We start from the raw sequence: 22,497 nt of genomic DNA on the forward strand, positions 1-22,497 counted from the left end.
CTCCCGTGCTCAATCGAATCCTTCCCCGCCTCGAGTTTTAACACCCAAAGCCCAGGTCAGGTGCTCCGGACCTTCAATCATGTCTGGATCTAGCCTTAAAGGCCGATGGATGCCCTCCTCCGTTACAGAAGAAGACATGAAGAAGTTGAGGGAGGCCAGATACCTGACCGCCGAGGTTTCGCATTGGCTGCCTGCCCAAGGGCAGGTCTTCCCTACTCCTGAACCCAACAAAGACGTCGTGTTCATCCCCCACTTCCTCCGAGGTCTAGGCCTCACTCTGGATCCCTTCGTTAGGGGGTTGATGTTTTATTACGGGCTAGATTTGCACGATCTAGCCCCAGACTCCTTTCTCCACATCTCGGCATTTATTGTCGTATGTGAGGCCTTCCTCCGCATTACCCCTCACTTCGGCCTGTGGCTCAAGACCTTCGATGTGAAGCCGAAGATGGTCGAGGGGCAGCATGTAGCGTGCGGAGGCGCATTAACAAGCAAGATCGCTGGAGCTCCATGGACAAAGGGTTCCATTCCAGAGGTGTCCAGATTATGGCAACTGGAGTGGTTTTACATCACAGCTCCCAGAAGTGCCAAGTGGGCGGCTGCCCCTGCTTTCCGCTCAGGCCCTCCAACACAACTGATGTCATGGATTGCAGAGGGCTAAGCTGGGGTCCAGCCAAGGACGTGCCTGTACTGCAGAGCCGCATTCGAGATCTCTTCGAAGGAGATTTTAGTTTGATTATGGTAATGCAAGTCATGCTGGTTCGACGAATCTAGCCATGCAAACGTCGGCCCCTCCGCATGTGGGAGTTCAACCCAGAAGGACCGCGCGCTATTCAGAATTTCCTTGGCCTAATGCTCGAGGAGATGTATAAATCATTCTTTGGACCCCAGATAGAGTGTCCGGACACTGCCGAGGACGTGGGCCTGAGTAGCAACCGCACCGCCGACCAAGTAAGTTATCCTCTAGCCGAACACACCGTCTTTCATTTATCATGACTTCATTCTGAGAAATCGCTCTTTGACCAGGACTGGATAACAAAGGCGAAGATGATTCGGTGTTCGGCCCCCCTTCTGGAAGGCTTGGAGAATCCGATGCTGGAAAGATGCTCGAGCTAGCACCTTGCTCGAAGCCCTCACAGGAAGATAAAGGGGGCGAAAGCGGTCCTCCACCGCTACCCATTCCGACCGAGGGAACGGGCGCCTCCGTGAGGGAGGATAACCCAGGGGAGGAATCTGGCATTCTCTCACCCCGGGGAAGGAAGAGGACTACCCCTGAAGATCCCGAAACCACGGTTTCCAAACGGGAGAAGAAGTCTCCACCAGAGGGTCCTTCCTTGGAGGGTGCTCTTGCCGCACAAAGTCTGTGCGGGGATCTGCCCTCTAACGAGCTGTAAGTAATCAAAAAGTACTTTAATAGTGAAGATATTACTACTTCACTTCTGAGGAAAATAACCAAAGCATGTATCTTGCAGTTCGGATCTTAGCCCTTCTCAGCAGTGCTCGTCTTCGGGGGATCTTCTTCTGGAGATGATGGAGAGCGAAACGCCTCCCTTGGACTCCCCCGCTCAAGAAGCGGGCGACCTTGAAGTGTTGTCACAGAGGGCCTCTCCGGATCCGGTGAGGCCAGAAGATAATCCTATAGTCACCCGAAGTCCTCAGCGTCCGGCTCTTGAAGAGAGCAAACAAAAGAGTCCGGCATCGTTTGGTATGCGGTCGGGCGTACTGAGGGAGCTGTTGGAGTGAGCGGCCATCTCAGAAGAACACTGTTCGTTAATGGGTACAGTGATGGAAAGAATCTTGTCCGCCGAAAGCGGATTGCATGAAGCCTTTATGAGTCTACTGGCAGGCTTTGAGGTATGTGATACTTTTTGATAGTACCGCACATTTTTAAGTGTGCCCTGTGTAGATAGTAGCCCCTGAGACTCTGGTTGTCATTGAGAACGGCTGCGAACAGAGGATCGTAGTCCCAGGTAGTAACCAAACCGCCTTTATGTGCAGGTGGTGGAAGCTCCGGTGGCTAGCCGAACTAATGAGTTTGCCGAACTAAAGCGGCAAGTGGATGCGGCAAATGCCGACATCGAGCTTGTTAACAAGCGGCTTGACGAGGCACAGGGTAAGTAATGCTTTCTGGTGAATGTCACATAGTAAGAGCAGCATGATGCCAGTATCTTTAATATGTTGTGACTGCAGATGGAGTTGCCACCGTGGAGACCCTTCGGGCGTAACTTGCCCGAGCCAAAGAACAAGCAAGGAGTAGTAATGCGGCTGCTTTGAAGTTGAAAGATTTCGTTGAAATTGTTCGTTTGGAAATTTCCCGAAAAGCTAATTATAGGTTCTTCTCTCCATCGGAACAATAGGGCCGTTATGCTTATTACTAAAATTGTTGAAGAGATGCAAATAGGGCATATCTTGCCTAGGCAAAATTTTGGAAATTATCCCTTTATTCCCATGTCTTCCGGCTACTTTATCCCCAACTTTGATTTCACGTTTCTGTAAAATATATACACGAACAGGGTCTACTCGATGTTAATTAGGCATAAATGAAACTTTAGCAAAAATCTCATAAAACAAAAAGGATATTCAATTAATATAATATCAACTCATTAAAGAAAATTGAGGGCATGCTTAGGTTAATGAATATGTTTCATTCATATATAATGCGTAAGCGGTAGACTCATATCCTTTCTTCCTTAATTCATTATTCCATGAAAATGGATTATTCCATGAATTCCTCAAAGTGAGGTCAATTTGTTAGAACTTGCTTAGTAGTGAATTGGGAACAAGAAGAAAAAGAAAAGGCTGGTGCTTCCCTTGTTGAGGTAAGAGCAAATGATCTTATTCGCGAGCCGAAGAGTTGAGGGCCGAGAAGGTCGCGCATTGCGAGAGCAAAGAGAAAATGGCCAAGATGGCTATAAAGTTAAAAGACACTGCCGATCGTTGTCAGTTCCTTGAAGAAGAAAACCGAGTGAAGGAGACGGACCTTGAAAAGGCCATGATGACGGCCAAAGACACCCACTCTGCTATGAGAGCGAAGAAGGAGGAGCTGCGTGAAGCCGGGGATATTGCGGCTGGGAAGCCCTTCATGCTGCAGAGGAAGTTAGGAGATCCACGGTATGTCCCTTTGGATCGGCTGTGGAGTTCGGCAGACGCATATATGGACTTGGCGGCGAGCGCTGCCGATGCGGCCAAATACTTCCAAAATCAAACAGATCGTGAAGTGGACAAGCTGTTCTGGTCACAATTCAACGTTCCAGAGCGTCCGCTTCCATTGACTGATCAACTAGCCGAATGGGCCGAACTCAATAGGTTGTCCGAACTCACCATGAGGTCTGTTGTGGATCAGTTGTGGCCGGAAAAGCCGAAGCCGAACAGCTATTTCAGCTTAGTGCAGCAGTTCCTTAGTGCGGTGACGCCCATCAATGCGATGAAGAGGTCGGCGTGCATAGAAGGCTCGCGGATGGCCCTTGCCCGTGTTAAAGCATACTAGGCGGAGATGGATGCTACCACTTTTGCGGCGCAGGGTTCGGCCATAGGCCGAGTGGCTGCCGAGCACTATTTCGAAGAGGTTCTCGAGGGTGCTCGTTTGATAGAGGCCCAGTGCTCGAAGAATATTATGTTTGAGTGACATGTATTCCCATTGTAAACACAGTGTTTTTATGAAATTTATTAAGTCTGTGTTTATACTTTTGCCTGAAAGTAATTATGATGCCTCCTGTGCGGCCGTTTGTGTATACATGTGTATAACCTAAAAGATTGCAGTCATCGGCTTCAGCCCCCACGCATATAATGCGGAGGTGTTCACAGAAGACGCGTGTTCACACTTAACCCAACGTCTTGGCCCTATTAAGGAGGTGATAGCGCAGCAAACGAGGCAACTGGACTATAATGCTTTAACACTTTCACTTAGCCATAGGAGTTTGATGGTGGGGCTACTATATAGCCCTTGGTGGCTCCGCACTCTCCTGAATTCGGGGTGCGTACATGCCTGGACGGGAAACGGCCCTTCGTTAAGGCGGAGAAATTCTAACATTCCGATAGGTCATCGAGTGGTTGACCAGTCTCACGATATATCATGATAGTCAGTTTTCGGCTTTCTCTACTGAGGTGCTCGTCCGGATGACCCGGGGCACAATCCAGTAGTTCTCCTAGTGCTACCTTAGCCGATAGAGCGGAACTTAAGGTACCAAAACATAGGAGCCGGGCAAACCCAACATTTGACCAAAGACATGATTCGGAGCTAATGCATATAAGGCCAAACTCGTGACGCCAAACACTCCCTAAGGTATTCAGTATTTATGGTATAAACCGGGCCTAAATAGCGCCCTTTGTGAGAAGCCCCTAGTGTCTAGGTACGTGCATTATTCTGACGTGGCCACATGCCAAGATGCCAGGATCCTTCTCAATTGTACTGAGAATCCGAGGGATGTGTAAAAACAAGAGACAGTAAAAAAGGTTGACGCAGGGTCTTAATCTAAAAAGAATCCTTGGGACGGGTCCCTGCTGCACGTCTGCGCCTGTGTCTCCGTTGTGCCGTATCCTGGACGGGTGTAGCACGGTAGTCATCTGTAAAAGAGAGGAACTTAGGTGAAAAGTTGTCGTGCAAAAAGGTAGGTTTTAAAGAAACCATGTAAATTTCAAGATGAGTAAAAATTGCCACTTGTCTGCGCGTTGAGCCCCTTGTGTTTGTGATAGGGGTGTGGCCATCAAACCTGTACGAATTTCATATAGTTGCGCCGGACTCTTCTAACCATGTCCGTGGTCTTGATGACCTATCGAATACTTTAGTTGGTTAGGCCGTTTTAGTGTGTGGCTGCCATGGCAGCCACACCCTCCTCGGCGCGCAGGGATCGCTCAATATTTCCATTTACTGTAATGATGCCATGTGGACCGGGCATCTTAAGCATGAGGGAAGCATAATGCGGTATTGCATTAAAGCGAGCAAAAGCTTCACGTCCAAGTAGTGCTTGATAGCCACTTTGGAACGGAGCAATGTGGAAGGTTAAATTTTCGCTACGGAAGTTATCGGGGAAGCCGGATATAACTTCTAGTAGCAGGGAGCCCGTGCAATGAGCCCCTGGGCCTGGCGTTACTCCTTTAACGGTAGTATTGCTGAGGCAAATTTTCGTTGGGTCTATATCCATTTTGCGGATTGTGTCCTGATATGTCATGTTTAGACTGCTGCCACCGTCCATCAGGACTCGTGTGAAGTGGTATCCGTCAATTATTGGGTCTAATACCAAGGCAGCCCGTCCTGCACGCCGAATACTTGCTGAGTAATCCCGATGGTCAAAAGTGATCGGTTGAGACGACCAGTGGCAGGAATCCGTGGTGATAGGCCCTTGGGCATATTTATCTGGGAGTGCCGCTTTGTTTCTTCCCTTGATCACCTGTAACACGTTTACTGTTTTAACTTCTGGTGGAAATTTCTTTTGTTCCCCAGTGTCTTGCTTGAGAGGCTCATCCTCGTCTTTGCTTGGTGTATCCTCCCCCTTGTGTACGGCGTTGAGCTTGCCGGACTGCTTGAAGACCCAACATTCTCTGTGGGTACGATTAGCGGGTTTACCGGGGGTGCTATGGATCTGACATATTTGGTCCAGAATTTTGTTGAGGCTGGACACTTCATCTCTGGCGCCTTTAGAGGGCGGCTTTTGCTGACCTGGCCGAGAGCTTCTGAATCCGGTGTTTACCGCCGTGCTCTTCAGGATGTCTTCTTTATTCCGACGCTTATTATTTTTACTGCGTCGTGATTTCCCGTTTTCATCTCTAACTTCGGATGTACTTGGGTTGCTGGTGTTGCATCTGGCTAGCCAGCTGTCTTCACCCGCGCAAAAGCGGGTCATGAGGCTTGTTAATGCTGCCATTGTTCTCGGCTTTTCTTGGCCGAGGTGTCTGGCAAGCCATTCATCGCAGACGCTATGCTTAAAAGCTGCCAAAGCTTCGACGTCTGGACAGTCAACTATTTGGTTCTTTTTAGTAAGAAACCTGTTCCAAAGCTTTCGGGCTGACTCTCCGGGCTGTTGAGTTATATGACTCAAATCGTCCGCATCCGGGGGTCGGACATAAGTCCCTTGAAAATTTGCCCGAAAAGCATCTTCGAGCTCTTCCCAGCTTCCAATGGAGTTTTCGGGGAGGCTTTTAAGCCAGTGCCGAGTTGGCCCTTTGAGCTTGAGGGGTAAGTACTTGATGGCGTGGAGATCATCTCCTCGAGCCATATGGATATGGAGGATATAGTCCTCAATCCAGACCCCAGGATCTGTTGTTCCGTCGTATGCCTCTATGTTTACGGGTTTGAATCCCTCTGGAAATTCATGGTCCAACACCTCATCGGTGAAACATAGGGGGTGTGCGGCACCCCTGTATCTGGGTGTACCGCATTGTTCGGATGTTTGTTGTGTTGCATCGTATGCTGGAGCACGCTTGCGTGGTCCAAAGATGGATCCGGTTGCGCCGTACTTTTGATGCGAGCCCTCGCGTGGATCGCGTATTGGCTTATGTGTGGCGTTGTTTGCCGCTCTATGTTGGCCGTGAGGACGTCTATCCGGCCAGGTGGCTAATACGTCTCCGTCGTATCTATAATTTTTGATTGTTCCATGCCAATATTATTCAACTTTCGTATACTTTTTGGCAACTTTTTATATTATTTTTGGGAGTAACATATTGATCCAGTGCCCAGTGCCAGTTCCTGTCTGTTGCATGTTTTTGGTTTCGCGGAATATCCATATCAAATGGAGTCCAAACAGGATAAAAAACGAACGGATCTTATTTTTGGAAAATATGGAAAATTCGGAAGGAAAATCAACGCGAACCAGTGCCCGAGGTGGTCACGAGGCAGGGGGCGCCCCCCCCCTTAGGGCGCGCCCCCTACCCTCGTGAGTCCACCGTAAGGCGGTTGACGCTCTTATTTTGCCGCAAGAAAGCTAATATTCGGAAAAAAATCACGGTGAAGGTTTCAGGCCAATCGGAGTTACGGATCTCCATATATATACGAAACGGTGAAACAGAGCTAGACGAGAATGCCGAACCAGAGAGAAACAGAGGGGCTCTCGCCCCTCCCATGCCATGGAGGCTAAGGACTAGAGGGGAAACCCTTCTCCCATCTAGGGAGGAGGTCAAGGAAGAAGAGGAAGAAGGGGCCCCCTCTCCCCCTCTCCTCCGGTGGCGCTGGAACGCCGCCGTGGCCATCATCATCATCACCGCGATCTTCACCAACACCTCCGCCATCTTCACCAACATCTCCATCACCTTCCCCCCTCTATCTACAGCGGTCCACTCTCCCACAACCCGCTGTACCGTCTACTTGAAATATAAATAAAGAATGAGTTCATTACAGTACCTTGAAGTGGTCTTTTTTTTTTCTTTCGCTAACGGAGCTCATGAGATTTTCTACTTTAAGTTTTGTGTTGTGAAGTTTTCAAGTTTTGGGTAAAGATTTGATGGATTATGGAACAAGGAGTGGCAAGAGCCAAAGCTTGGGGATGACCATGGAACCCCCAAGATAATATAAGGACACCTAAAAGCCAAAGCTTGGGGATGCCCTGGAAGGCATCCCCTCTTTTTCGTCTACTTTTATCGGTAACTTTACTTGGAGCTATATTTTTATTCACCACATGATATGTGTTTTTCTTGGAGCGTCTTTTATGATTTGAGTCTTTGCTTATTAGTTTACCGCAATCATCCTTGTTGTACACACCTTTTGAGAGAGGCATACATGATTTGGAATTTGATAGAATACTCTATGTGCTTCACTTATATCTTTTGAGCTTTATAGTTTAACTCTAGTGCTTCACTTATATCTTTTAGAGCACGGTGGTGGATTTGTTTTATAGAATCTATTGTTCTCTCATGCTTCACTTAGATTATTTTTAGAGTCTTAATAGCATGGTAATTTGCTTAAAATCCTAATATGCTTGGTATGCAAGATTAATAATAAAACTTTCGTATGAGTGTGTTGAATACTAAGAAAAGTTTGATGCTTGATGATTGTTTTGAGATATGGAGGTAATAATATCAAAGTCATTCTAGTTGAGTAGTTGTGAAATTGAGAAATTCTTGTGTTGAGGTTTGCAAGTCCCGAAGCATGCACGTATGGTAAACGTTATGCAACAAATTTGAAACATGAGGTGTTATTTGATTGTCTTCCTTATGAGTGGCGGTCGGGGACGAGCGATGGTCTTTTCCTACCAATCTATCCCCCTAGGAGCATGCGCGTAGTGCCGAGGTTTTTGATGACTTGTAGATTTTTGCAATAAGTATGTGAGTTCTTTATGACTAATGTTGAGTCCATGGATTATACGCATTCTCACCCTTCCATCCTTGCCAGCCTCTTCGGTACCGTGCATTACCCTTTCTCACATTGAGAGTTGGCGCAAACTTCGCCGGTGCATCCAAACCCCGTGATATGATACGCTCTTTCACACATAAACCTCCTTATATCTTCCTCAAAACAGACACCATAACTACCTATTATGGCATTTCCATAGCCATTCCGAGATATATTGCCATGCAACTTTCCATCATTCCGTTCATCATGACACATTCATCATTGTCATATTGCTTAGCATGATCATGTAGTTGACATAGTATTTGTGGCAAAGCCACCATTCATAATTCTTTCATACATGTCACTCTTGGTTCATTGCATATCTCGGTACACCGTCGGAGGCATTCATATAGAGTCATCTTTGTTCTAGTATCGAGTTGTAATCATTGAGTTGTAAATAAATAGAAGTGTGATGGTCATCATTATTAGAGCATTGTGAGGAATATAAAAAAGAGAGAAAGGCCATAAAAAAGAGAAGGCCCAAAAAAGAGGGACAAAGGCCATTAAAAAAAGAGAAAAGGCCCAAAAAAATGAGAGAAAAAAGAGAGAAGGGACAATGTTACTATACTTTTACCACACTTGTGCTTCAAAGTAGCACCCTGATCTTCATAGTAGAGAGTCTATCATGTTATCACTTTCATATACTTGTGGGAATTTTTCATTATAGAACTTGGCTTGTATATTCTAACAATGGGCCTCCTCAAGTGCCCTAGGTCTTCGTGAGCAAGCAAGTTGGATGCACACCCACTAGTTTCTTTTGTTGAGCTTTCATACATTTATAGCTCTAGTGCATCCGTTGCATGGCAATCCCTACTCCTTGCATTAACATCAATCGGTGGGCATCTCCATAGCCCATTGATTAGCCTCGTTGATGTGAGACTTTCTCCTTTTTTGTCTTCTCCACATAACCCCCCTCATTATATTCTATTCCACCCATAGTGCTATGTCCATGGCTCGCGCTCATATATTGAGTGAAAGTTTATAGGTTTGAGATTACTAAAGTATGAAACAATTGCTTGGCTTGTCATCGGGGTTGTGCATGATGAGAGCATTCTTGTGTGACGAAAATGAAACATGACTAAACTATATGATTTTGTAGGGATGAACTTTCTTTGGCCATGTTATTTTGAGAAGACATAATTGATTAGTTAGTATGCTTGAAGTATTATCATTTTTATGTCAATATGAACTTTTGTCTCGAATCTTTCGGATCTGAATATTCATACCAAAATTAAGAAGAATTACATTAAAATTATGCCAAGTAGCACTCCACATCAAAAATTCTATTTTTATCATTTACCTACTCGAGGACGAGCAGGAATTAAGCTTGGGGATGCTTGATACATCTCCAACGTATCTATAATTTTTGATTGCTCCATGCTATATTATTTACTGTTTTAGACATCATTGGGATTTATTATCCACTTTTATATTATTTTTGGGACTAACCTATTAACCGGAGGCCCAGCCCAGAATTGCTGTTTTTTTTGCCTGTTTTAGGGTTTCGAAGAAAAGGAATATCAAACGGAGTCCAAACGGAACGAAACCTTCGAAAACGTGATTTTCTCATCAGATAAGATCCAGGAGACTTGGACCCTCCATCAAGAAAGCCACGAGGTGGTCACGAGGGTGGAGGGCGCGCCCCCTGCCTTGTGGGCCCCTCGAAGCTCCACCGACGTACTTGTTCCTCCCATATATATCCATGTATCCCCAAACGATCAAAAGGGGAGCAAAAAACCTAATTCCACCACCGCAACTTTCTGTATCCACGAGATCCCATCTTGGGGCCTGTTCCGGAGCTCCGCCGGAGGGTGCATCGATCACGGAGGGCTTCTACATCATCATCCAAGCCCCTCCGATGAAGTGGGAGTAGTTTACTTCAGACCTACGGGTCCATAGCTAGCAGCTAGATGGCTTCTTCTCTCTCTTTGGATCTCAATACAATGTTGTCCCCCTCTCTTGTGGAGATCTATTCGATGTAATCTTCTTTTTGCGGTGTGTTTGTTGAGACCGATGAATTGTGGGTTTATGATCAAGTCTATCTATGAATAATATTTGAATCTTCTCTGAATTCTTTTATGTATGATTGGTTATCTTTGCAAGTCTCTTCGAATTATCAGTTTGGTTTGGCCTACTAGATTGGTTGTTCTTGCCATGGGAGAAATGCTTAGCTTTGGGTTCAATCTTGAAGTGTCCTTTCCCAGTGATAGAAGGGGCAGCAAGGCACGTATTGTATTGTTGCCATCGAGGATAACAAGATGGTTTTTTTATCATATTGCATGAAACTATCCCTCTACATCATGTCATCTTGCTTAAGGCGTTACTCTGTTTTTAACTTAATACTCTAGATGCATGCTGGATAGCGGTCGATGAGTGGAGTAATAGTAGTAGATGCAGAATCATTTCGGTCTACTTGTCTCGGACGTGATGCCTATATACATGATCATACCTAGATATTCTCATAACTATGCTCAATTCTGTCAATTGCTCAACAGTAATTTGTTCACCCACCGTAGAATACTTATGCTCTTGAGAGAAGCCACTAGTGAAACCTATGGCCCCCGGGTCTCTTTTTCATCATATCAATCTCCATTACTTTATTATTGTTTTGCTTTTACTTTGCTTTTACTTTTTACTTTGCATCTCTGTACAAAAATACCAAAAAAAAATTATTTATCATCTCTATCATATCTCACTTTCGTAAGTGACCGTGAAGGGATTGACAACCCCTAAGCGCGTTGGTTGCGTTGAGCTATTGTTTTTGTGTAGGTAGGAGGGACTCGAGCGTAGCCTCCTACTGGATTGATACCTTGGTTCTCAAAAACTGAGGGAAATACTTACGCTACTTTGCTGCATCATCCCTTCCTCTTCGAGGAAATCCAACGTAGTGCTCAAGAGGTAGCAGCGACCTCTAAGGGGAAGAAGCGAGCCGCAGCTCAGGCATCAGCTGCTCGCGAGGCGGCGCTGAAGGACGCCGAGGCCGCCCAAGGTCGCTGCCAGGTGCTGGAGGCTGAGCTGAAGATCCTGCGTGACGAGCGTGCTGAAGTTGCCCGTGGCCGTATGGCGGAGGAAGAGAGGATGAAGGCCCATGAGGACGCCGTCAAGGGTCGTGACACCGAGCTGGAGCAGGCGCAGGCCGCTGAGCGCGGCCGGCTAGAGGAGGTGGAGCAAAAGGAGCAGGCTGAAAAGGCCGAACTCGATGCCAAGAAGAAGGTTCTGGCAGAGGACCGCACGACCTTCACGCTTCTGGAGAAGAGGTCTTGCGAGGCCATGAAGTCACTCTATGAGAAGGGCTTGGAGAAGTGTTGGCCACCAATGAGGACAGCCCAGCCCAGTTTCTTCCCTACTTGGTCGAGGCGCTTGAGGAAGTCGTGCGCGGCATCAGCCCCATGGCAGAGGCAGAGGCTCGCGTCTTTTCTTCAGCCGCGCTGACGCGCGTCTTCAGCCACCTCCATCTTCGTGATCCTGCCGCCCGCCTTGACGAGCTGCTGGAGCCCGTGGCTGATGAACACTGCGCAGCCACGGCTGCAGCCGTGAAAGGTCTGGAAGCCCTGCTGGAGAAGTTTGACGCCTTTGCCCCACGCCTTCGACCGGTGGTGCAGGTGAAGGTGACGCCACCTAGGAGGGGGCACCTCTTGCAGGTGCTGGCGGTATCGAGGGATGACTGGCTTGCGGCTCCTTTCCCGTTGAAGCTCCTGCAGCATGTAGCGTGCCTCGTGGAGGCGTTTAAACTTGTGTTTGATATTCGGAAAACAATATGTCTTGTAATATTTGCTTTGAGATTTTGTGATTTCCTTCCCATTTGCTTTACGTTCTACATCGGCAGAGCTCGACCCCGCACATACCTCAGCCACCGTTGGGCCGACTGGATCATCAGGACGGTCCAAGGAGTGAGGGGCTACCTGGTCAGTTAGGCTCCTGAGTCGCGATGCTCAGGAGCCCCCCCTTGACGCGCAAACAGCTTGTGGAAAGGAGATGCGATGGTAGGTCTTGTGTTCTATGTCGGCAGGGCTCAATCCCGTGCATACCTCAACCGCCATTGGTCCGACTGGATCACCAGGACGGGCCAAGGAGTGAGGGGCTACGTGATCAGTTAGGCTCCTGAGTCACGATGCTCTGGAGTCCCCCTTGACGTTCAAACGACCTTCATACCTTGGCTCTGCTTGGGAGGGCGCGCGACGACCAGGTCCGAGGGACCTGGCGGGGTGGCATATGCTTGGGTGTGACCCGAGTGCAGCCCCCGTGCCCAGCCCCCTCACGCGGCTCTCCTGAGGGGAGGCGTTGCGTTGAGGCTAGACACCGAGCACGAAGGCTCCCTGAGGTTGATACGGCCGTGAGGCCGCCCTTAGTTGTTTATCACCAGCACGGACCATGGCGCTTCCGCACTTGCACGGGCATAGCCGCTCCTCGGCAGTGTCGAATGCCAGCGTGGAGCAGGTGCTTCCACTGGTACGTGGGAGGGGACTCCCTACTGTGGAGAGCCCCGGGGGCGTGTACAACCCCGCCCTGACACGTGGCTTGCACGGCAGTTTTTTTAGGGTTTGATCCCTAGTATCCACTATGTTCTGAGATTGATGTTGCTATGACTTTGCTATGCTTAATGCTTGTCACTAGGGCCCGAGTGCCATGATTTCAGATTTGAACCTATTATGTTTTCATCAATATATGAGAGTTCTTGATCCTATCTTGCAAGTCTATAGTCACCTATTATGTGTTATGATTCGTTAACCCCGAAGTGACAATAATCGGGATACTTACTGGTGATGACCGTAGTTTGAGGAGTTAATGTATTCACTATGTGTTAATGCTTTGGTCCGGTACTCTATTTAAAGGAGGCCTTAATATCCCTTAGTTTCCGCTAGGACCCCGCTGCCACGGGAGGGTAGGACAAAATATGTCATGCAAGTTCTTTTCCATAAGCACGTATGACTATATTCGGAATACATGCCTACATTATATTGATGAATTGGAGCTAGTTCTGTGTCACCCTAGGTTATGACTGTTACATGATGAACTGCATCCGACATAATTCTCTATCACCGATCCATTGCCTACGAGCTTTCCATATATTGTTCTTCGCTTATTTACTTTTCCGTTGCTATTGCTATCATGAGTACAAAATACCAAAAACATTACTTTTCCTACTGTTACCACTACTATCATATTACTTTGCTACTAAATACTTTGCTGCAGATATTAAGTTTCCAGGTGTGGTTGAATTGACAACTCAGCTGCTAATACTTGAGAATATTCTTTGGCTCCCCTTGTGTCGAATCAATAAATTTGGGTTGAATACTCTACCCTCGAAAACTGTTGCGATCCCCTATACTTGTGGGTTATCAAGACTATTTTCTGGCGCCGTTGCCGGGGAGCGTAGCTCTATTCTTTGAGTCACTTGGGATTTATATTTGCTTATCATTATGAAGAACTTGAGAGATCCAAAAACCAATGTTTATCCCTCAACTACGAGGGGAGGTAAGGAACTGCCATCTAGCTCTGCACTTGATTCACCTTCTGTTTTGAGTAAGCTTGCGACACCTAAACCTGCTTCTGCTATTCGTTCTGATATGTCGCATGTTATTGATGATGCCACTTCTTCTATGCATGATACTTATGATGAAACTACTTCTATGCTTGATACTACTGTGCCACTTGGCGAATTTCTTGATGAACAACTTGCTAGGGTTAGAGAGAGTGAAAATATTGAATCTGATAATATTGATGAAAGTGATGATGAAGACTCTCCCTCTAATGAATATGAATCACCTGTTATTCCCGAGGGTTATGTTTTTGAAAAATAACCCGCTTTAGCTATTTTAGCTTGCAAAGATAGATATGAACTCAAGAGGTTATTACCTAAATGGAAGCAGCAATATCTTAATGCTAGAATGAAACCTGACCTTGCTTTTGCTACTTCACCTATCTATGTTACTGATAAGGATTATGAATTCTCTGTTGATCCTGATATAATTAATTTGGTTGAATCTGATCCTTTTCATGGCTATGAATCTGAAACTGTTGTGGCACATCTTACTAAATTAAATGATATAGCCACCCTGTTCACTAATGATGAGAGAACTCGCTACTTTTATATCCTTACAATATTTCCGTTCTCATTAAAGGGTGATGCTAAGATATGATTTAATTCTCTTGATCCTGGTTGTGTGCGTAGTCCCCAGGATATGATCTATTACTTCTCTGCTAAATATTTCCCTGCTCATAAGAAACAAGCTGCTTTGAGGGATATATATATAATTTTGTGCAAATTGAGGAAGAGAGTCTCCCACAAGCTTGGGGGAGGCTTCTCAAGTTACTTAATGGTTTGCCTGATCATCCCCTTAAGAAAAATGAAATACTTGATATCTTTTATAATGGACTAACCGATGCTTCCAGAGATTACCTGGATAGTTGTGCTGGTTCTGTTTTCAGGGAAAGAACACTGGATGAAGCTGAAATTCTATTGAATAATATGTTGACAAATGAAAATAATTGGGCACTTCCTGAGCCTATTCCTAAACCAACTCCGAAGAAGAGAGGTGTTCTATTTCACAGTCCTGAAGATATGCAAGAGGCAAAGAAATCTATGAAAGAAAAAGGTATTAAAGCTGAAGATGTTAAGAATTTACCTCCTATTGAAGAAATACACGGTCTTAATTTACCGCCTGTTGAAGAAACATATGATCTTAATCCATTACCTATTGAAGAAACTCATGGTCTTGATAACCCGACACATGTAGTAAAGGTAAATTCTCTCTATAGATATGATAAAGCTGAAATCCCATTACTAAGTTTGCTAGCCCATGCTTAGATGATTTTGATAAATTTATGGTTACGCAAGAAGACTTCAATGCTTATTTTGGTAGACAATTGAAATACAATTCAAATATGCTTGAACACTTGGGTGATTATATGGCTAATGTTAAAGGGGAATTAAACTTATTAGTAAACATGCTTCTATGCTTACCACTCAAGTAGAACAAGTACTTAAAGCTCAAAATGATTTGCTCAATGAATTGAATAGTAAGAATAATGATTATGCTGTTAGAGTGGCTACTAGAACTGGTAGAATGACTCAGGAACCTCTGTATCCTGAAGGCCATCCTAAGAGAATTGAGCAAGATTCTCAGAGAAATAATATAGATGCACCTAGTCCTTCTAAAAGGAAGAAAAAGAAAAATGATATGACTTTGCATGCTTCTAGTGAACCTATTGCTCAAGCACCTGAGAATCCAAATGATATTTCTATGTATGATGCTAAAACACAATCTGGTAATGAACCTAAAACTAGTCATAATGTTAATGATAATGTTCATGATGATGCTCAACCTAGTAATGGTAATGACATAGAGATTGAACCTGCTGTTGATCTTGATAACCCACACTCGAAGAATCAACGTTATGATAACAAATACTTTGTTGCTAGGAAACACGGTAAAGAAAGAGAACCATGGGTTCAGAAACCTATGCCTTTTCCTCCCAAACCATCCAAGAAAAAGGATGATGAGGATTTTGAGCGCTTTGCTGAAATAATTAGACCTATCTTTTTGCGTATGCGATTAACTAATATGCTTAAAATGAATCCTTATGCTAAGTATATGAAAGAAATTGTTACAAATAAGAGAAAGATACCAGAAGTTGAAATTTCCACCATGCTTGGTAATTATACCTTTAAGGGTTGAATACCAAAGAAACTTGGAGATCCAGGAGTACCCACTATACCATGCTCCATTAAAAGAAACTATGTTAAAACTGCTTTATGTGATCTTGGAGCCGGTGTTAGTGTTATGCCTCTCTCTTTATATCGTAGACTTGACTTGAATAAGTTAACACCTACTGAAATACCTTTGCAAATGGCTGATAAATCAACAGCTATACCTGTCGGTATTTGTGAGGATGTGCCTGTTGTAGTTGCAAACGTTACTATTTTAACGGACTTTGTTATTCTTGATATTCCCCAATATGATAGTATGTCTATTATTCTTGGAAGACCCTTTTTGAATATTGCAGGGCTGTTATTGATTGCACTAAAGGCAATGTCACTTTTCATGTTAATGGTAATAAGCATACGGTACACTTTCCGAGGAAACAACCTCAAGTTCATAGTATCAACTCTATTGGAAAATTTTCATCGATTATATTTGGAGGTTTTGAATTTCCTCTTCCTACCGTCAAGAAGAAATATGATATTCTTATTATTGGGGATGTGCATATACCCGTTGAGGTAACATAGTGTTATTCGAAATTTCTCTGGTTCCATGTTATTCGGAATGAGTTCGTTAACAAGACTTGATCAACCTTGTTAGTGGATTCCTTTTGATGAGGATGAGATGGATGAAACTAGAAGGCACAACCTTCTGTACCCTCTTTCTATTTTCTGTTATTTATATTAAATAAAATAAAAATAAGTATTTTCCGTCTGTTATCTGAATTATCCGTGCAATATAAAAATACCTCAAAAATAAAAGCTCTCCAAATGCCCTAAAATTTAAATATGATTTTTTCTGGAATATTTGAGAATATTTGGCACCAAGAACACAACACGGGGGGCATCCACCTGGCCACGAGTGTGGAGGGCGCGCCCCCTGCCTCGTGGGCCCACTATGGCCCTCCTCCACTTATTCTTGCACCCACACACTCCTTCTTCCTCCCACAAACACAAACATCCAGCTCAAACCTGAGTCCAAGCTCATTTTGCTGCCATTTTCGATCTCCTTGCTCAAAGCACCTCTCACAAAACTGCTTGGGGAGATTGTTCCTTGGTATGTGACTCCTCCATTGGTCCAATTAGTTTTTGTTCTAGTGCTTTATTCATTGCAAATTTGTGCTGCCGAGGTGACCATGTTTTTGAGCTTGCATGTCAAATTTATATGGTCAAAAGTAGTTCTAATGCATGATATAGGCTCTAGGCACTTGTAGGAGTTGTTGCTATCAATTTTGTTGAGCTTGGTTCACTTTTGTTTGAAGTTACTAAAAATTTCAGAATTTTTTCAGAGGAAGAAATATGCTTAGGAAAATGTACCAAGGTGGTTCTTCAAGGAAGCAAGGACCCAGGCTTGCAATGCGTGATGCACATGAAGAGCCGCCAAGAGACGCTCCAGTGCGTCCTTGTGAATAGCCTTCGGAAAACATATGGATCGAGCGGGAATTAAGGAAGAATTTAACGCATATTTGCGTAACGCTGATCTTGTGAGCTTCGAGGTAGAAAAGTGCTGCCAGTATCACTATCTCACTAGTTCCTTTGTGAGGAGGCAAAAGGAAGATATGTTATTACCAGAGAGGAGGCAGATGAGTACGAGAGGAGGGCGGAGGCCGCTCGTCGCCACGCTGCAGCTCAGGAGGTGATAGCCGCTGCATTGTAGTACGGCCCCAACTATTACTATGGATATCCGCCAGGCCAGCCGTGGCCATAGACCAACTTAGGCCAAAAGCCTAAGCTAGTGGGAGTACGTATTTCCCACCGACATTATTTTCATGTTCACACACTCATTGCTAGATGTCGGTGCTTATAATTGCATCCTCCATGCTAGTTTATTTTCCTTTTTATTCTTTCTTCTTGTGTGTTTAATAAACCTTAAGAAAAAAAATAGTTGTAGCTTTTAATTAGTTTACTTTCCATGCTTGTAGTAGTCATTAAAAAGAAAACCCAAAAAGATTTCCTGTTCTTCTTTTGCTTGTTGGGAGCTTTCCCGTGTAAATAGTTTTATTTCTTTTCTTTTCTTTGGGGGTCGATAGGAGAAGACCATAATTAAATTGTTGAAGTGGCTCTTATATGCATTATTGTTGATCTGACAAAGAGCCCATATCGCCTTGTCTTCTCCTTTTTATTGAATGCTTGCAGATTCTAGCTTAGTCCGATGCACGTGCACTCTTAATATTATTCACATCATTCGGTCGTGCAAGTGAAAGGCAATTATGACGATATATGATGGACTGACTGAGATGAGAAAAGCCGGTATGAACTCGACCTCTCTTGTTTTTGTAAATATGATTAGTTCATCATTCCTGATTCAGCCTATTATGAATAAACATGTTTGCAATGAAAACTAGAGATCATAGTTTCTTGTGCCATGCTCGATTAGCTAGGAGCTTATAATGGTTTACCTTACGTGCCAACATGCTATTAAAATGGTTGTGATGTGGTATGATAGGGTGGTATCCCCCTCTTAATGATTTAAGTGACTTGACTTGGCACATGTTCACGCATGTAGTTGAAACAAAATCAACATAGCCTTCACGATATTTATGTTCATGGTGGATTATATCCTACTCATGCTTGCATTCGGTGTTGATTTACTTTAATGCATGTTCATGACTGTTGTCGCTCTCTAGCTGGTCCCTTCCCAGTTTTTTGCTAGCCTTCACCTGTACTAAGCGGGAATATTGCTTGTGCATCCAACTCCATAAACCCCAAGGTTGTTCCATATGAGTCCACCATACCTACCTATATACGGTATCTACCTGCCGTTCCAAGTAAATTTGTATGTGCCAAACTCTAAACCTTCAAATAAATATCCTGTTTTGTATGCTCGAATAGCTCATGTATCAACTAGGGCTGTCCGTATCTTCCATGTTAGGCGGGTCATTCTCAAGAGGAGTGGACTCCGCTCCTCACTCACGAGAAAATGGCTGGTCACCGGGATGCCCAGTCCCATGCTTTATGCAAACTAAATCAAAATAATTGCAAACAAAACTCCCCTTGGGACTCTTGTTAGTTGGAGGCACTCGTTGTTTCGAGCAAGCCATGGATTGATGCTTGTTGGTGGAGGGGGAGTATAAACTTTACCATTCTGTTTGGGAACCGCCTATAATGTGTGTAGCATGGAAGATATCGCCATCTCTTGGTTGTTATGTTGACAATGAAAGTATACCGCTCAAAATATTATTCACCTCTATTTCAAAACCGAGCTCTGGCACCTCTACAAATCCCTGCTTCCCTCTGCGAAGGGCCTATCTATTTACTTTTATGCCGAGTCATCATCCTCTTATTAAAAAGCACCAGTTGGAGAGCACCGCTGTCATTTGCATTCATTACTGTTAGTTTACATTGAGTATGACTTGACCGGATCTCTTTTACCATGAATTACAATGTCTAGTCAGTCCTTGATCTTTAAAGGTGCTCTGCATTTATGTTTTGCGGTCTCAGAAAGGGCTAGCGAGATACCATCTTGTTATATCATATTATGATTGTTTTGAGTAAGTGTTGTCATCCGAGATTTATTATTATTGCTCGCTAGTTGATTATGCCATTGATATGAGTAAACATGAGACCTATGCGTTATCGTGAATATGGTTAGTTCATAATCTTTGCTGAAAACTTGAATGCTGGCTTTACATATTCACAACAACAAGAGCAAACGGAGTTCGTAAAAGTTTTTCTTTATCACTTTCAGTTTATCAACTGAATTGCTTGAGGACAAGCAAAGGTTTAAGCTTGGGGGAGTTGATACGTCTCCATCGTATTTACTTTTCCATACACTTTTGCCCTTGTTTTGGACTCTAACTTGCATGATTTGAATGGGACTAACCCGGACTGACGCTGTTTTCAGCATAATTGCCATGGTGTTATTTATGTGCAGAAACAAAAGTTCTCGGAATGACCTGAAACTTCACGGAACTTATTTTCAGAAATAATAAAAAATCCTAGCAAAAGATGAAGACCAGGGGGCCCACACCCTAGCCACGAGGGTGGGGGCGCGCCTGCCCCCCCTAGGGCGTTCCCCCTACCTCATGGGTCCCCTGGAGCTCCTCCGACCTCGACTCCAACTCTATATATTTGCTTTCGGGGAGAAAAAATTGAAGAAGAAGGATTCATCGTGTTTTAAGATATGGAGCCACCACCAAGCCCTAAAACCTCTCGGGAGGGATGATCTGGAGTCCGTTCGGGGCTCCAGAGAGGGGAATCCATCGCCATCGTCATCATCAACCATCCTCCATCACCAATTTCATGATGCACACCGCCGTGCGTGAGTAATTCCAGCGTAGGCTTGCTGGACGGTGATGGGTTGGATGAGATCTATCATGTAATCAAGTTAGTTTTGTTAGGGTTTGATCCCTAGTATCCACTATGTTCTGAGATTGATGTTGCTATGACTTTGCTATGCTTAATGCTTGTCACTAGGGCCCGAGTGCCATGATTTCAGATCTGAACCTATTATGTTTTCATCAATATATGAGAGTTCTTGATACTATCTTGCAAGTCTATAGTCACCTATTATGTGTTATGATCCGTTAACCCCAAAGTGAAAATAATCTGGATACTTACCGGTGATGACTGTAGTTTGAGGAGTTCATGTATTCACTATGTGTTAATGCTTTGGTTCAATACTCTATTAAAAGGAGGCCTTAATATCCCTTAGTTTTCGCTAGGACCCCGCTGCCACGGGAGGGTAGGACAAAACATGTCATGCAAGTTCTTTTCCATAAGCACGTATGACTATATTCGGAATGCATGCCTACATCACATTGATGAAATGGAGCTAGTTCTGTGTCACCCTAGGTTATGACTGTTACATGATGAACCGCATCCGGCATAATTCTCTATCACCGATCCATTGCCTACGAGCTTTCCATATATTGTTCTTCGCTTATTTACTTTTCCGTTGCTATTGCTATCATCACTACAAAATACCAAAAACATTACTTTTGCTACCGTTACCTTTTGCTACCGTTACCACTACTATCATATTACTTTGCTACTAAATACTTTGCCGCAGATATTAAGTTTCCAGGTGTGGTTGAATTGACAACTCAGCTGCTAATACTTGAGAATATTCTTTGGTTCCCTGTTGGGGATATTACTATTGGACGTAAACCGGCCTTATGTAGCCGGGTTGACTCTTTGAAGATTAGAAGCCCATGAAGATGTAAAGATGATGGCGCTTTACGGAGGGCCCAAAGGCGGGTTACAGTCTGTAAATGTAAACCGGCCTAGTCATGTAACTTGTATAGTAAGATAGAAAGAGAGAGGCCGAACCGGATACGTTTATAAACCGGCTTCGGGACTCTGTAGCCCGGCAGGCGTCAACCTATGTATATAAAGGGACGGCCCGGCCGCGGTTTAGGGATAGACAACAACAACTCAAGAGCCAGACAAAGCGGATTCGCTCCCTGACCTTCGAAACCCTAGCAATACCAATCACAACTAGACGTAGGCTTTCACCTTCATCGAAGGGGCCGAACTAGTATAAACTCCCGTGTCCCCTTGTCCGGTTTAACCCCTTTAAGCTAACCCATTGCGATGGCTCCACGACTAAGTCCTTTCATGAGGACATCTGCCGTGACAAACCCACGGTACTTGGCGCCCACCGTGGGGCTATCGCACGATGGTTTTGAGTTCTTGAAGGGCAGCTTCGATGGACTCAAGGGATACGCTGTGGGCCGGATGACGAAGAGTCACCGCGGAAAGCTCTACATCGACAATGCAGGATGGGGTCCCATGGCCGATTCAATCGAATACGGGTACCGGGTCCCCTTTGGCGGGATTCACGTCTTCATCGGCATGATCGGCGAACCGGCCCCCGAGCCGGACATCGGCACCGACATCATCGAAACGGCTCGCCGTGCAAGTTCTTCGCCGGTTCAACCCGAGGCAAGGCATGTTTTCGTAGGTGTTGTCCATGGATCAGGGTACGAGGACGGACCAGTGTCCGATGGAGAAACCGTAGTCTGCTCTGATGACGAGTCTTCTGGAGAAACCGAATCGCTTTACCAGTTGCAGGACAACCGGATTGAGGGAGGATCCGAGGGCAACAGTATTCCGGATTCCCCCGGTCTGCCAAACCGGGCCGCCATCTTCATGGCCGGCACACAATCGGTGCCTCATTCATCTACCGCTGCAGCAATGCTTTCCGGTTCAACGACGGCCACACTAGCAGGGCAGGAAGCTCGGCGCCACCTCCGGCCCAAGTCTTGTCTGATTTGTTTGATGCTCTGGCAACATTGATGTCCGTGGAGGTAGACGCAGCAGCCAGAGATCAGCACGATGCGGAGATTGCAAAAGTGAAAGATCAGATAGCCCAGGCTAAAGTGGGCCTGGTAGCAGAGAACACCAGGATGGCTACGAAGCGGGCCGAGTTGGAAGCACAGGCTTACCGGATTAGACTAGATCAGAATGCTTCAGAGGAAGTCATGAGAAGAAGGTACCGATCACGTCTCCCGTCGGTTTATGAGCCGGAGAATCT

Source organism: Triticum urartu, chromosome 1A (genome assembly GCF_056163025.1).
Source record: "Triticum urartu cultivar PI428250 chromosome 1A, HENAU_Tu73, whole genome shotgun sequence".
Taxonomy (NCBI): domain Eukaryota; kingdom Viridiplantae; phylum Streptophyta; class Magnoliopsida; order Poales; family Poaceae; genus Triticum; species Triticum urartu.